Below are 17,304 nucleotides of genomic sequence, written 5' to 3'. Positions count from 1 at the left end.
TAGGGGGGGTGGAAAACACACATAATGTACAAACAGAATTTAATCTCAATGAAAATACAGCTAAATATTCTTTCATAATGAATGCATAATGAAAAAGATGGTGTAATAGCCTAGGAGGGAGAGCACTCACTACAAATAGGAAACGTGTTAAATTCCTTCTTCATCCTGAGAGGGTTTACATGTATATCTCACAGCAAAAAAACCCCACACTTAACCATGACGTTTCTTCTCCACAGGTGCATTTGAAAAGAAAACTGCTAATGTTGGTCTGGTCTTCAAAGAACAGTTCTAGGTGTATAACCCGGGGAGCTTCAGGACTGCAGATCCCAAGTAGGCAGAGTTCAACCTTAAAACCCTAGACCAGGCGACTTAGCTCTAGACAGAGGAGGAATTTAAAGCAGATTTCTTGAAACATATCTTACCATGTAAGTGAGCTATCTTACCTCACATGCCTCTACTTACCACACAGGTGTTTAGATAACTTTTCTTAGGCCATAATTCCACAATGTTCTAGTCAGGTAATGTAGAAGAGATTAGATGTCCAGAGACTAGACATCTAAAACTTAGTTCCTGAGCAAAACCACTTTTGGATCCTTATGGTTTATATTTAACTTACCTATTAGAACATAGATTTAGCCCTCCTCATGCAACAAATGGTTTCAGCTTAATGGTTGGTGTGACTGTACTTTTTTTTTTTTTCATTAGAAAGAAATGACAGAAGTAGCTTTTTTTTTCTTTTAAAAATAAAAATAAAGTGTTATTGTTACATTATACTAGTTTATTCACCTAATTCCACTAGTAAAAAATATCTTTTCCATGTCTGGTTAAATGTAAATAAAACTCTGTGGTGGAACAGTTGATCTAGATGACAACTATCTGTCTGTTACTCCTCAGCTGCCACTATTTCATCAAAACACTCTGGCATTGTGGGACTATGCCAGTTATATGACAAATAGGGACCTTATGTATAGCATAATGCCAGATTTCTTAATAAAAGCAGTCCTGGAAGAATCAACCTCATGCCCTTGCTCATTTTCAAACCCTGAATTCATTCAGCATATATTATAAATCACTTTCTTCCCCAGACAATAGGCATTTGGGATCCTCTGGCATTCCAAGGCCCTTTACTCACAAAAGGTCTCATTTTGTTCCACTCATAGGTTGGTTTTTTTTCTCTTTGCAGCTTTAGTCATAAAATAGCCTTTTACTTAGAAGAAATGTATTGATTGAATACATAAATACCATTAATGAGTAGGAGGGGATATGTCTATGACAATATACTAAGACAACAATCATAACAGTTAAAATTGCAAATACATAGACACTGATGGAATGATTATGACAGTACTGAACTATGTACATATACACACCCTTATGATGGAAATGGTAAAATATTACTTGGTTGGACTATGTATCCTATGACTGTGTTTGTCTTAATGAATGAAAGGGTTATAGTTTGGCATGGATATGACAACAGAACCCAGTACTCCAGTGGAAAATGTAAAGTAACCTTAATAGCAACACAATCGGACCCACTTAAAACAACATATAGCCATTACGTTTTGGGAGGCAAACACATTTGTTCAGCATCTATCTTAATATTTTGCATGTGATTAGCTTAGCTCCGTCACACTGTGTAAGCATGCCAATATTGTTGAAGTGGTATCAGCATAAATGAAGCTTTTTTTTGGTTTTGGGTTGGGTTTTTTTTGTCAAGGGCAATAAGAAGCATCAAGTAAATTGTGCTATATCTAGGCCTGTAGCCTAAACTGCAATCCTGGATACTTATGGAAATCAGGCACAGCTGGAGTTGATTCTCATTTACCTTCTCTGTGCAGCTGGATTTAATTCACTATTACCTCCTCTATGTCTTTGTCCAAAAAGAACATACTCAATGTTTGTTGAGTTTTGTCTAAGACATCACCGTATGCAGCTTTTTCTTTTCATTAGGCAGTTTTGATGACGGTCTTGGCAGGTATCATTTCTTTTAATAGGCTGAGTTGCGTTGAAATCTTCAGTTAATTCCATGGTCTGCTTCATTTATTATCTGCCACAGGTACATTGTTCCACTTCCAACCCAACCTTTGCTCAGGTACTGACTGGCCAGTATGGACAAATAGCTGCTTACACCTGCTGAGGAGAAAGCAAGAAAATCCTGTCTTCCCTTTCCTTAAGCCTGTCATGTGTTGTTATTAAAACTTGACGCTTCCCTCTTGACAAAGATGGAACACAAATTTGCAATAACATAAGCTTAAAAATGCTCTGCTGTGCAGATTTTTTTCTCCCTCCTCAAATCACTCATACCAATCTACTTGTTTCTTCTTTATTCTCTTCCCCCCCACAACCCTACTGTTTATAATGAAAGGAGTCTGCAGGCACACCGAACAGAGCGGCTAAAGCCAATCTGAGGGAAACAGACTTGTCAGAAGCAGCACAGAGCTCAGCTACAGAAGCACGGCGATGGGTGTCAGATATAGCTGCTGCAGATCACATAGAAAAACGATGGTTGACTCATTCTCTGGAGCAAATTTCTGATTGAAATGGATGGGAAAAAAAGAGCTATGCAGGCAACCGCAATCAGTTCATACGATGTGGAAGAGTGTGCCGTGCTCCCTTGTGCTGGTAGGTGAGAGGTGGAGACCTTCTGGAGAACTTCCAGAAAAACTGTGCCTTTATACAAGATATGACGTTATTTTTTGTTGTCTTAAAATGTTACAAAATTTATTAAATTATCAAATTTATTCACGTTTCATCTTTCAACTTGCAATAATTTTCTTCAATTAAAAAACTTTCTCCCATAGCTATTGTATGAAGAGGGGTATGTAGTCAGTAGTATCATTGTGTAATAAGTATATCATAGTAAGTGGAATTACAGAACTAAAAATTAAGCAGTCTTAATGGCATGAAAATCCACTAGACTGTGTTAACAAGGACTCTCTAGATAGGTGAGACATGGTTTTAAGAGATGATATCAAGATCTGAATATTGTCCATAGTGATTTCAAATATTGATGAATCATCACTGTGTAGCTTTGCATATCCGAAGATGAATTACATATTAGTTTTATGTAGCTGGATAACTAATCTTTATTACCTTATAATCAAGGTTCCGAGTTTTTTAACATTTACATGGTTGACTCATGCATATAGCATCAATTTGCATGTCATTCCTTTCTTTGTTTTTAACAATTTGTTCCTCCATTATGAAAAATTACCAAACTAACCATTGCTCATTGTATTGGAATTTAGCTTTTGTGACTTGGATTAGATCGTATTTTCAATATTGAAAAATTACCTTGTGACTGTATGTTTGGTGACAAGTCTTTTCCTATTCTTTCACCCCTTTTTTCAGATAAGAATAACAATTATCAGTTGTCTAGACGATTACTTACTTTCTCAGTACTCACAGGGTCATAGTTGTTTGCCAGGCAAGTGATACAAAACCTCATTAATAGAAAAAAGCGAAGGCAAATATATTTCTAATCAAAGACTTTATATCCTTATCTGTTCTATATTTGAGGCACGGCAGATGAAGGTACCAGGAATGGACACCTGCCTCTGTAGAACTGTATTCCCAGTTACTGTCTCCCAGAAAGGTTTTCCATAGGGCTTTTACAGTGTTTTTGCTGCCTATATACATACAAGGGAGCAAGATATAATGTATAAAGGCACTGGCATGTACAATGCCTTCCAGAAGAGTTTTGATTCAAGGCATGCCTGCATAATAATATCAACAAAAAAAGGATAAGTCTTCTCATGAGCAAACTATCATCTAAAACTCTAATGAAGTTAGCAAGACAATAATCTTTGTTATCATTTTTTTTTACCTAAAAAATGGTAACTACACTACATATATACAGGACGTATTGTCAAAGAACATGGAGATTTCCACTCAGAGAATTCTTTCCTCAGAGAATCTTTCGGGATACCTATAAAGCTCTGGAGGTCTTTTGGGTGTTGTGAACTGTTCCTTCATCTTCAAGCAAAACAACTCTAATGGAGTTTATAATCCTTAACATCTTGAAGTCTGCAAAAAGTTCACAAGGACAACTTTAAAAAGTATTTTCTGGAAAACATGTTCCTTGTAAAATTTGAAAAAGCTTAGGGTAGTTTACTAGAATAACCATGGAATTTACTAGAATAACCAGGGAATTCTAGCAGTGTAACTGACTGCTTCATCTGGACTAAAAAAAGTTTTTAAACATCAAAGCAAATGAACTGAAGAACCAACATTTTAGCTCATCAAAATAATTCATTCTCTGGATTATGTAAATAAATGTCCTAAACAATGGAGAAGCTCCTACCATCTAAGGCCTACTAAATCTTTGAAAAAATTCAAATACATTCTCTTAGTCACTTTGAAATACACCTCACATACATTTGGATCAGGAAGAATTTAACCAGATATTTTATCTAAAATAATAATAGGACATATTATAAGATGACTTTCATTCCCAGTGCATCACTAAGTAACACACAAAAAGCAAAGGTAAAAGGATATAGTTTCATACTGAGTGACATGAGCAGCTAACTGCTATAGTGGATGAAGACAAAAGCAAATCCTTTGGCTTTATTGGCAAGATGTTGTGAAAAAAAAACAGAACAAAGTCCATGAAGGCTAGACAGAGCTTCAAACTTTGGACTTGAGGTTTATAGGCATTTCAGATCAGTTGTGTACCTTCTGTGTCCTTCCCTTCAGCTTTAGGAAATAAGGTCAGAACTGTGCACATACAGATGAGAAAATATATTACACACATAATTGTGAACATGCAAGGTACTGAAGAGTTAATATGGATCAAAATATAAGAAAAATCTCAAGCCATTTACTCAGTTCATATTCATTTATCTCCCACAGGATGAATTATGACCTGTTGCTGTGCTTTCCTAGTTAGGCCATAGTATAGACTCTTAAAGGCCAACAAAAGTCAACCAAAAGAAGGTTCCATCTTACCAAGTATTCAGCAAAACATCCAATGAGTTTGAATAGCGGCTAGTTCAATGAAGTGAAAATTCAGTTTTAAATTCAGTGTAATCATTGCTTAATGCAACAACATTTTTCTTCAAGCAATTTGGATAAAAAAATTCTATTTCATAAGAGACTTCCTTTTTGTAGTCCCTTTCAGAGACATCTGTCAGAATAAGATCTTTATACTGTTTGTTGTCATACATTCCAAACAGGTTCACTAACAGCTGGTAGGGAGGGATCAGATCTAGGCTAGGGAAGTGGGAAAAAAAAAAAGACCTACCAGGAGATTCAAATTACAATTGCACTCAGTGCATGAACTTTCTTTTTAGGAAAGAGGTTTCAGATGCAGATTTATTTATAGAAGAATATGGACATTTCTTTCAAACAACTGTATTCATAGATGAGCTCCACTGAAGCCTGCTGAAATTAACTGGGCAAAGTCATTGTTAAAAATCATATACAGTAAAAAGTAGGGCTCACACCTTTCTTGCTTTTAAAAGTGTTTCCTTCTCTAAGCTTTGAACTTAGTCCCGTTATATCAAATGTAGCCATTAAAAAGGAAACCAATCCACATATTCAAATTACTGACATTTACCCTACAGGTAAAATGATCAGTATTGTAAACTTGGGTCATGAGCGTATTTTTCTTGTATGTTACAAAGCTCTGGGTATCTTGTGATCACAGTTACAGAATAACTCTAGTACACAAGAAACAAAGCCTTGTTATATTATGAAAACATCAACACATATCAAACAATTGAATTAGACTTCACAGGTATAATAATTAATATGTGCAAAAAGGAGAACAAAAGATCAAAACAACTTAATTAAATGTCAGACTTCACAAGCATATCCTCACCTATGATACACGGACTTAAAAGCATGTAGGCAAGACTCACAGTAGGAACCATTCTTTGGTTTTATTAATTACTGGAATAGTTAAAATTGCATTTACTGAAGAAAATATAGGACCATTTAATGGAAATACAGAAGTTCATAGCAACCTCCAAGGTGCAAAATAAGAAGTGATTTGATCTCGAACCAATTATAGCTGTTAAAAACATTCTTGGAAAACTTCCAAGATTAATTCCAAAAGATTAAGTTTTTAAAGAAAGAAATTTACATTTTGAGCAATTTAAGCAAAAATTACTACACTATAAAATTCTCAAAAAGTACAAAAAGTAATTTCAGATTAATTTTAAATTGGGCAAATGTGGGCTGTGCAAATTAGAGCACTGTGGCAAGTTCTAATTCACACAGTCAGCTCCTTACACAGTAGAAAATACAAGGTTGCTTTGTCTTGGCACACTTCTGGGATAATATTTTCTAAATGTTTTCATTTGGAACACTTTTTAAAAATAGCAGGTAAAAATATACGTCTTTAAAACATTAACAGGGTTTTGTAGAGCTGTGAATTAATTGCTTACATATGTAAAAGACTAATGGAATGATTTTAGGCCAGACAGGTACAGAAGGACATATCCAAGACTCCTTCTGAATTCCTGTCAATGGAGCTCCACAAGCCAAACCTTGGCTTCTTCAGTGAGGATACATGCAGATACACAGGCATTAAACATATCTATTGTACTAAACCCAAGATCAGCTGGAATTCCAATTCACAAAACAAATGGCACCTTTCCAGTCTCTTGATTAGTTATTATATACCCTTAGCACTTAGAAGATTCTTCATGTAAAGACCAAAAAATGATAATCCCACTTCATATAAATATCATTCTCATAAAAAAAAAAAATAATCCTACTTTAAATTCAGGTAGAGTTCAGAAATAGAACAGTAAGAGATCTAGCCCCAAATTCAGTGATATCAGAAATGTCTTTCCATTGTATTGGAGGATATGAATGAAATTTGAGACAACTAACCTCAGGACATGCAGTTAATTAAGAACTGAGCTGGAACAAAGCTCATGGCTTTCCAATCGGAAGCTAATGTGTTGCCAGCTGGAATGTATGGCCCCCCCATGGTAAGACTGAAAATACATGTCTGTAAACTGTGTTTCTCCATGTTTTCTCTGCTCTGGAGAAACCCAGAACTGTAAAAGATAGATACAGAGCAATAAATCGCAATTAGTGCACAGTTAAAGAGAAGGCTTCCCCCCCACACCCCCCGCCCCAAAAGACAAAATACTTCCTTCCCTCCATGAAGGAAAAGGGGAAAATGAGCATAAAATGCCAGTTATTTGGGCAAGAATAGTCAGTAAAGCTTTTTTCCCCCCAAAGTATCTCTTTCTTATGCAAATAAACTTGCACATAAATGTTGTCTGCTTCTGCATGGGTCCACCAAAAGTTTTTGAATTTCTTAACCAAATTTTACAGAAGAATGGAGTTGTTAAAGTTCATTAACCACACTCAAATTTTACGAAAACAGCCAGTCTAAGTAATAAAGGAGCACCTATAAAAGTTATAGCATAGCCACAGATGACACCAGATGGAAAAAAGCCTCATAAAAGCTTATCAGTGAGCAACACTTCACCTCAATCTTGTCTTTTTGTAAACATGAGTGTCAAACAACTAGAAGACACAAATCCATAGAAATCTACAGTTAATTTATCCTGGAGCTTATGGAACTATTTGTCATTTCATTGTAAGAACAGACTCAGCAGCACATTTTTTAAGTATCTAGGGAAAAATGTGGTGGTCATTGTGGTTTATGCCTGTACTAGAGCACTGAGAGCTCACGGCTCACACTACAGAGCTGTCCTGACAGACTGGGAATTCATAACGTTAGTGGATTAGCTGACTCTTGAAAATGGTCTCCAACCTTCTCTGACATTATGTATTATTATAAAAATAGTCTGATATTCTTTCCATGAGCAAAGAATCTAATGACCATAAAATAACTGGTTACCGGTACATGAATCTCTTTGAGTATAAAATATTTATATTATATAAGTAACTAGGGAACTGTTTTTCCAGTTTCCTTTACAAACTCAGAAAGTTAAGAATCAGCTTTAGAAAAACTTGAGGCAACTTGGTGATTGATGTTCATTTACATATAGAGACTTGGGCAAAGACATTAGGTGTGGTTTAGATTAATTTGAAACAGATGTATAATTCACGATTGAAGAAAATCTCTACCTCATAAATTTAATTAAATTATAAGATTCAGAGAAATATGTCAATAAAGCCCAAACATTCTGGGTCTGAAGAACTACAGCACTGTTGCACATATGCTAGCAGACTGCACGTTCATAAAATGAGATGTTACCAATATACCATGCTACATTCATAAAGGAATGACTTCCTGAATCCCTGGAAAAGGTCCTTCACTGTGCCAGGAAAGAAAAAGAGATCAAGGAGATCTGCAAGTGCTAAATATACCTCTCTTTGAAATGAGATGCTAATTCCACATTTATACACTTTCACCTTATTCCTCCTAAACTAGTAAACTGCTAAAGACAAAAAGGAAGCTGCATTATATTGCCATGAAAAAACAACCATTGTTTCTGCAATTCAGTTTCAGCATCATTGGTGAGATACTATTGGCAAAGGATCTGCCAAGAGATTAGATTTAATCAGTTTTTATATTCAACAAATAAGATTTTGAGAATGATACCAGAACTTAAAATAGTAAAAATTCACTTCAAATGCATATTATACTGTCTATTGTGCAATCTGGAAAGAATATAAACTTTAATGACCAAAGAAATTGAATTTATTTCTAATTTGACATCTCCAATATTCATTAATTTATCTGTTCCAAAACACTCTTTATAGAGAGGTCTAACAAGTAAAAACCACTGATATTCATCCCATTATTTAAGTTAAACACCTTTAATTCCATTAGGTCAAGTCACTTGCATTTCTGCATTTACTGTTAGCTAACCCAAAATGCCAGTGAGGATTTACCAATCCTAAAACTGAATTCCTCTAAACCATTGCAGTTATCTGTTACAGAATAAATTAGGAATACTAGGATTCTTGTTTCTCTAGACTATAACTATTTAGTAATTCAGAGATAAAACCAATTAGTATTAGATCCCTTTTTACATCTCATTTTAATTGGTATTATATTGAATATTCTTATTCTTCATTGGGTAGCTCCACTAGCAGGATTCTAATATTAGCATGTCTTTTGTAACTTTTAACTATCTGAAATGATTCCAGTAAGGGTAATAATAAGACTTCTTAGACATCTTTTCCATTTACTAGTCAGCTAACAGTGTAAGACTAATATTTAATGTTATTAATAATTCTCAAGTTAGAAGTTAAGGATTAAATAAGGGATACAAAAGATTCCTAAGTTTAAAACACCATTTAATTTTGGTAGAGGTATGCAAATCAAAAACTGGAACAACGCCTGGGAGAAAGCTGTTTAAACATGCTTGAATTTCTCTTTAGTTCTGTTTAACCCTTAGGTTTTTTTCCTGATAAACATTTGCCCTAACGCCTGCTGTGCAAAGAACAATAAGAAAATCACCAAAGCTCCCCAAACCATATCAGTGACTCTTCCTGAGTCATTATCTTGCAGCTACCATAAGTAGCATAAAAGGTATGATTTCCACCACTCCCAATAGGGATCCAGTGCAAAGTATTCAGCATGGTGTCTCACAGGGAGAAATCAAGATCTAGAAGCTACATCAGTACCTATCTAAATTCAGTCTCCAACCTCCAACGCTAGAAGAAAAACATTCCTAGTACAGTTAATGCATGTAATTCCATTTCCTGTTCTCAAATAAAACTGTAGCTATATGGTGTCTTCTTTTGTTACCTTGTTGATGAGCCCATTGACTTCTCTACTAATGAGAGCTGTCAAGGGGAAAACAAAAATCCTAATACAATCTGATAAAAGGTTGTCTAGGTGGGAAATCCTATTCCAAGAATGAAAATGCAGTGTAGATTATATGCTAAGACATTATATCTTTATGTAGCACGATAAAATATATTAGCCTTTTTAATACATTAAAAGTTTTCCTTCCTTGACAAAAACTTTAATCTTAGGGATGTCAGGATAGTTTTTGTCTGTATGTTTACAGCCATAAAAACAATTACTGTGAGCTAGGAGACTGCCTTAGGAATACTTGGTTATTAAGTTTACTTTTTTAATATATTCTTGGTATTTTTAGCCTGAAAGAATTTTAGGTCTAACATTAGTTAAACAATAGCTATACATTATTTGAACAGAAACCAGATTTTTTTTTTGTGTGTATACATATATATATATATAAAAAAAGATAGACAACACGGTTGAAAGAATGATTCATTAATCTCTCTCCATTGCCCTCAGTACTTGCAAATCCTGATTTCCAGGGAAAAATACTGCCATGTTCTAAAATTACATAAATAAATACATAGTATTCTTAGAGAATACAGGATAGCTGCTCTTCAGCCAATGTCAGAGGAACAAGAGGGTGATTGTAAATAGTAGTTTATAGCAATACCATATGCACCTGTGGTTGTTGTGTGCATTTGCTTTTGGCTCAGAATATAAAGCTTCCATCAGTTATCAGATGGCAAACCTGCAACAACATTTGCAATTAGCAAATGTGATATAGATCAATTCAGCATTTGCTGAAGGTAAAGGAAGAGATGTAAACAGTCATATATACTTGAAAACTAAAAACTAAGTAAACACAAATCAGAGTTGTTCTGTGGAACTGGATTATATCCGTGACATTTTCTCCAATTGTTTCTGTCTCCCCTGTTATTCTTTGCTGGAGATCTGAAGGTATAAAACTTCAAAAGTCTTATGGGGACAAAGCTCAGCGGGTGAGAGAGAGAAAAATAGCCTGGATAAAAGGTCACAAGTTGTGGAAAAGGGCATAAAGTAGAATCCAAACACAAGTACCAGGTTTGATAGATTCCTAGGCATATTTCCGTTGAAATTATCACTGACAAAAAAATTTTGAAAATAAGTGCACACATGCATGCATAGAAACAGACAAGCCAATATATCAGTGTGAGAATAAACACCAATGCCACAAGACAGTGAATCGTCACTGATAAAAAAATATTGAACACATACATGCACAGTACTTGCCAAAGACTTTGTAGTTGTTTTGATTGCAACTTGTTGAGGTTCAAATTAATTTCATTTTTTGTGTAGTAGGAATCCAAGGGTTATTTTGGTCTCTTTTAAAAAACTTTGCTTTAAATAACATTAGCCACTATAGAGTGCTGTGGTACATCTTATAACACCAATATTTCAATTAAATTAACACAACATATATACATCTGAAAATATGTAAATATATGTATTAAATTCTATTCTTGTCATCATTAAAGTGCATCTGCTACAATTAATTATGTTCAGAAAAGGCAAATAGTGTCTACATGCATTTTTTCCTCAAAATGAAATCCAGGAATTGCATATGATAGTCTTTACAGGCAGAATAGTTTCCGAATTGATCAATATATATAAATAATATCCTTTGTTGTGTACAATGATTTGTTTTATAGTTTTGCATGAATACCTCTATATATATATAAGCAGCACTGTGATCACATATTAGAAAATTTAATTAAACTATTAAACCTGTAATGTATTAAACTTGAGCTAAAATTTGCCAAATGCTGGCGAAGTCATTCCACAAATATAAGAACTCTTATACTATCATTAAGAAAATAAAACTGAAAAGAGTTACTGAGCACGGTTTCATAGCCACATGAAATAATATTTTGCTAAGTCTAACACATAATCCGAAACTAGCCCATAAAAATCATACATACTTGTTAAGAGAAATAAATACCCATGACCCAAAGAGAGGACAAATCATTTCATTTCATTAGTTACACCGTGTAAGGCCTTCATCAAGCAAAGATTTATGCAAGTATTTATGCACACAAACAATGTCATGGGTAAATCTCACACATGTAGTTCAAGACAGATTAGCTGTTACAGGATCATATCCTAAATAGCTGCTTGCTCAGATGATTGGGAAGCTGTTCCTGAGATTGATACTCAGCCATCCTCAATGTTGGCTAAGATTTAATTGAGTAACCCAACTGAGTGCATTTGAATTTGATTACTCGTGGAGTTAATGCCACACAACATGAGAAAAATGGCACATTGCACCATTAGAGATGACAATTTTTGGTTGATCAACCTGAAGGTATAATCATGCTGCAACATTAATGAGAAGCCTGAAAAAGCCTCAGGGGAAAGAATCAAAGAAATGTTTCTTTAATTAAAAAATATGTTAAAATCTTTAGTCATTATTATCATCAAATTATTTTCATGCATTGTTTGGGAGAATTAACCAAGCCAATATTGAAGGTGTCATAATGTCTTAAAAACCTATAAACATGGAACAGAAAATTACTTAAGTGTGTAAGGTTGGCATAGACAACAAAATTAATCTTATTTACTGAACTTTGTTCCTGTTTAGTTTCAGTCTTGCAAGGGCCAAGACAATTACCTAGCTCAGTTCATAAAGAAACTAATTCTATAAAATCCTAACAACAATCCCTAAGTCACCATTTGCTTTTCAAAATGCATCTATCCTGTCGTGCCATTACCAGCTGATGAGTAATGAGGAGCATCAAATCAAAGTTAATTAAGGGCAAAAGAAGAAACATGGTGCATCTTAATGACAGGCAATATTAATTATGTCCTGTGAATGTACACTACAGCTCAACGGTCACTGCAGAAAAAAATTATTAGTGGCAACTTATTCTGATTTTGTGAGCCACAGTTCAATTAAATTGTACTTGCACTCTTAGAGTCCATCTAAACTTTTAAATTATTTGTTTTAGCTCACAGAACTGTGTGAGGAATTTTATACTTGAAAATGTGTATGTTTGATAGCAGCACATAAGGCTCCCTGCCACAAAATGGTGGCCAAAAGAAAATGGCTGCCCCCATATGTAGTGGGGAGGGACTTCCAGGTCCTTATACCACGTGCCCAGAAAAGGGGCAGGGCTTCTGGGGCAGGCAGCTCATGTAACTGCCTGCAGGGGGCGGGGCACTTCGTGCCTCTCATTTTTGAAGATCCGGGGCCTTATACTACTCCTATTTATTATTTGCTTCATCATAGTTATTTTACGTTTTTCTGTTTAAAACAGGTGCAATGAAAGAGAAAGCGCATCACATGACACATCCGCGATCAGCCACACACCACGCGCAGTGCAGAGCATACATAACCCACAGGCTGTTTTCAAAATACGTAGTGAAAACAAATACACGGAAAGAAATCAAACCCCGTTTGCTGGAATTCCTTGCAGAAACCATGACCGCTGTCTTCCAGCATACATGGGATGACAGTGAAGGATGTTTGAGAAGCTCTTCAGTGTGTTGATGACTCACAGAGAATTATACTGTACTCCTCTGTTGGGGAGAGCGATAGGATTCAGGCCATATGGGGACAAATCAGTCTGGTTCTTTTCCTTTTAATAGAAGGTGTCTATAATTTAATAGAATTATATCCACTTAGGATTTGCCTTGAGTGGATAAAAAGGTGCTGGCCAACACTGCCATGGTGTCTCCAGTCTAATCCAATGTAATTTCCATATTCTTAATGTTTGGAAATGGTGTTTTCAAACCTGAATTAACCTAGTTTTAATTCATTAAAGTTTTTCATATGAAATACATGAGTGTTTCTAAGCAGCAGTAAGAAGATGGACACTCCAGTCAGTTCAGGAAGCCAGTTTCCATTTAAGCCCCCTGGGACTAACAAGCCTTCACAAGATAAAAGAATGCGGAAGGCAACCTAGAGCCTTGATGTGGAAGTCCTGAGATAAGAAGCCGGTACGACAATCTATTTTGTGAATGAGATTTAAAAAAAAAAAAAAAAGAAACCTAAAAACTTAAGCTGTTCCCAAAAGAAAAAGCATTTTAAGTTAATAGCCAAAGTGAAAAAGAAAATCCCATATGGAATGAATAATTTTCCTAACACGTCTTTTTTAATTTGAAATAAGATTTGTGATAACAATGTTAATGCTGGGGATTTTAAGTGACAGAATATTATTCTAATGCATTCCTTTAAAGTCTAAAAAAAAAAAAAAGCTCCTTTGTTAGGCCTAGTTTAGGCCACCTTAAAGCTCCTTTCAATCAAAGTACAGCTTCTCATTAAGGGAAAAATGATTATTAACATCCTCATTTTGCTTCCTCTTGTGAATTATTTGCATTCAAAAATGTGCACGGCATTAGTTTCAGGGTAAATGCAAATATGACAGCGGGATTTCTCACCAAGCTCCTTTTTATTATTAGCTTTTTTTATGCCCTCCATTTATTATTCTCTCATAATTTTTCACAATGTATTAAAATGTTACATTTCCTAAAATAATAATATTTTCCTTCATTTGGTAATTGTCTCAGTCCAGTCTACGAAAGTCTCCATCACAGTGTCTACTGCCTATAATTTGAAATAGTTTATAATAATTGTTCATCATTGCTTAGGGGAGCCTTGGGCATTAGCTATCACAGTTACAGATTCCCTTCTCTCCCACTGAGTACGTGATTATTTTAGGTGAAGTTCACGTGGCAGGGGGAGAGGGCAGGGACACCGGCAAAGCTTATACTGTGACTGCCCATGGTAGTGGTCTGAAGACAAATTGAGATGTTTTTCAGTTTTTTAAGCTTCACCTGTCCCATGTCTGCCAGAAACGAGGCCAGCTCTGAAACATATTTTGAGATTATTTTAAATAAAACACCAAAACAAAACAAATAAACTATTACTCTGACTCTTCTTCCTGACATTTTAAGAGGAATGATCTTGGATGCTGAAGATTAGTCAAAACATAGTATATTCAGTTAGAACAAAATCAAGTTACCAGTGGCATACTCTCTGCCAGGGTTGTATTTGATAAACTGATTACAATTACTTCTTTTTTCCCTGGTCATATTAAAAAAAATGGAAATAGATCTGACTAATAAAAGCAAACTAATAAAATCATTTGATCATCCTGATTCACCGCACTTCACCGTGCCAAGCTTCCCTGTTGACTCTCAAATTGTTACTGTCAAATTCTCCAGCATTTATTACACTCAGGATGACTTACATGTCCCTTTTTTCTGTCACTGTGTTGATGTCCATCATCACACCATCACCACTATCTAATTGCAACAAAGCAGAATAAAGACCACTTTGATACCACCCAGTGAATATGAGATAATTTTGTTTCAGAGTAACGTATTCTGCAATAAAATCATCTACTGTGATCTGTATTGACATGAACACAGATAACATCAAATTCAGAAATGTATCTAAATATATTTTAAAAGATTTTTCAGTTGATATAATTTTTAACTTTCTTCCAGGGGAGTCCCTAAGATTTATCACAGGATCATTTACCAGCACATAATTGAAGCATTCCTACTGAAGTTGACCTACTGATGTTGAAAATTACTGAGAGGAGTAGAACCAATAAAGCAGTTACTAGCAGGATGTATGCTAAAAGCAGATCATATCCTATTTATATCTTTCTTATGCCTTATTCCATCTCACTGGCACAAATGTATGTGCCTCTTTTGTACTCATGAGTGTCAGTATGAGTAATCTACATAATTCTGAGTTCAAGTAGCGTAACTTTCTGCTCGGAATTTGTTGCTTTTCTTAAAGTGGTTTCTAAGTTATGGTGGATTAGTTTTCTGCAATGTTTTGTGGGAGAGACTTAGGTTAACTTAGTTAACCTAAGTTAACCTAAAGGTCCCATATCATGATGTGGTCCCCATCATGATATGGGACCACAAAGAGCTGGAAGTGCTGAAAAAGGCAGAAACACATTGTCCACATCATTCAGTGGTGACCCATCTAGCCAAATTAAAAGCAGCATAAATGAACTCCAAAAATTGTTCTACCCATGTGAAATCAAGGCACAAGCTTTTGAACCTAAGAAATTCCAACAAGTGTGCTTGGGGGGGGGGGGGGGGGAGGAGATGCAGAACGGGTGTGGCAGTGAATTCAAGACACTGCAGGCTAAAATCCTTCTCACCAATCTTCTGTTAACGAGACTGTTAAGTATTAGCATGTGCATTTCTAGTGTTTGTAATGGCCAATAGTGAATTTCACATTGAAGCAAGCTTTTGAACCTAAGAAATTCCAACAAGTGTGCTTATACTCTTTTTTCTTTATAATTTAACTTCTTTCCTATAGCGTACTTTCATCTTTCCTTCTCTTTTTTCCTATTCTGATATAAGGATATGCAGCAATTACCGTTATTATATGTTTTTAAAGACATATTTGGCTCAGCTATATTTCTTTCATTCTTTAACCATAGATAATTACATCAATAACTTATATTAACAGAAAAGATATTGGTTGTACAGAGCTTATTCCTTGTTCTTTTCAGGAGATCCTTCAGACCACTGAGCCTTTCATTTGGGCAAGTAGTACAGCTTATTAAAATAAATTCAGTTTAATGCCACCTAATTCTGCAATGATCAGTTAATTATGGACTCCTGTTTAGTTTCCAGTCCAAGATGAAGACATAAAATCATCACCTGATGATCAGAGGAGCACGTTTGTATGATTTAAACCGTACTGTAGTACTCAGATACACCTTAAGTATCTCATTATTTCAGGAATAATAAGGAAAGGAGCACAGGTTACAGTGCAAGGCTGTATTGACTGTTTATTAACTTTTGCCAGTCATCTCTGCTTCCACTTACTTCACCACATGGAGATTTTCTGAACAATTGACAATAAAACAACACCTACAGTACAGATAGGTCACAAACACAAAATCTGAACTCCTGTCAAAACTAGTAAGACAATACCATTTTCAAGTAATCATTGAAGTGACAGTTAACATTTGCTGTAGAAACTTTTTTGAGAGGAATTCCGTACATTTGATATTTTCTCTTAAAGGTAAACCCACAGAAATTAAACAATCCTTCCAAAACACTTTCAGAGTTTTCTTGCTTGGAGAGTGATTGGTTTCCATCTTGGAATCTGGCCTTTCTGTTATATGCAACTATTGTCCCTACTGAAGCCAGCAAAGAGTTGTTTCAGAGTTATATTTCAGAAAGAATTACATGTCAGAATGGTTACTCTAAGGAATTATAGTCTGTTCTGTGTTTCTGTTCCACAAAGCAGAAAGCCTCACAATAGGAAATCAAGAAAACTTTTACTCTAACTGTGCCAATCTCTGTATTATAAATCTCTCTTCCTTTCCCTCTCAGCATTTGCCTTTAGGGGTTCGAAAGCCTGTGTCGTGGTTTAACCCCAGGTGACAACCAAGCACCACACAGCCGCTCGCTCACTCCCCACCCCAGTGGGATGGGGGAGAGAATCGGAAGGGTAAAAGTGAGAAAACCCATGGGTTGAGATAAAGACATTTTAATAGGTAAAGCAAAAGCTGTGCACACAAGCAAAACAAAACAAAGAATTCATTCACCCCTTCCCATCGGCAGGCAGGTGTTCAGCCGTCTCCAGGAAAGCAGGG

The sequence above is a fragment of the Pygoscelis adeliae genome, unplaced genomic scaffold (genome assembly GCF_000699105.1).
Source record: "Pygoscelis adeliae isolate BGI_AS28 unplaced genomic scaffold, ASM69910v1 Scaffold10, whole genome shotgun sequence".
NCBI lineage: Eukaryota > Metazoa > Chordata > Aves > Sphenisciformes > Spheniscidae > Pygoscelis > Pygoscelis adeliae.
Note: the sequence above shows the minus strand (reverse complement) of the source record.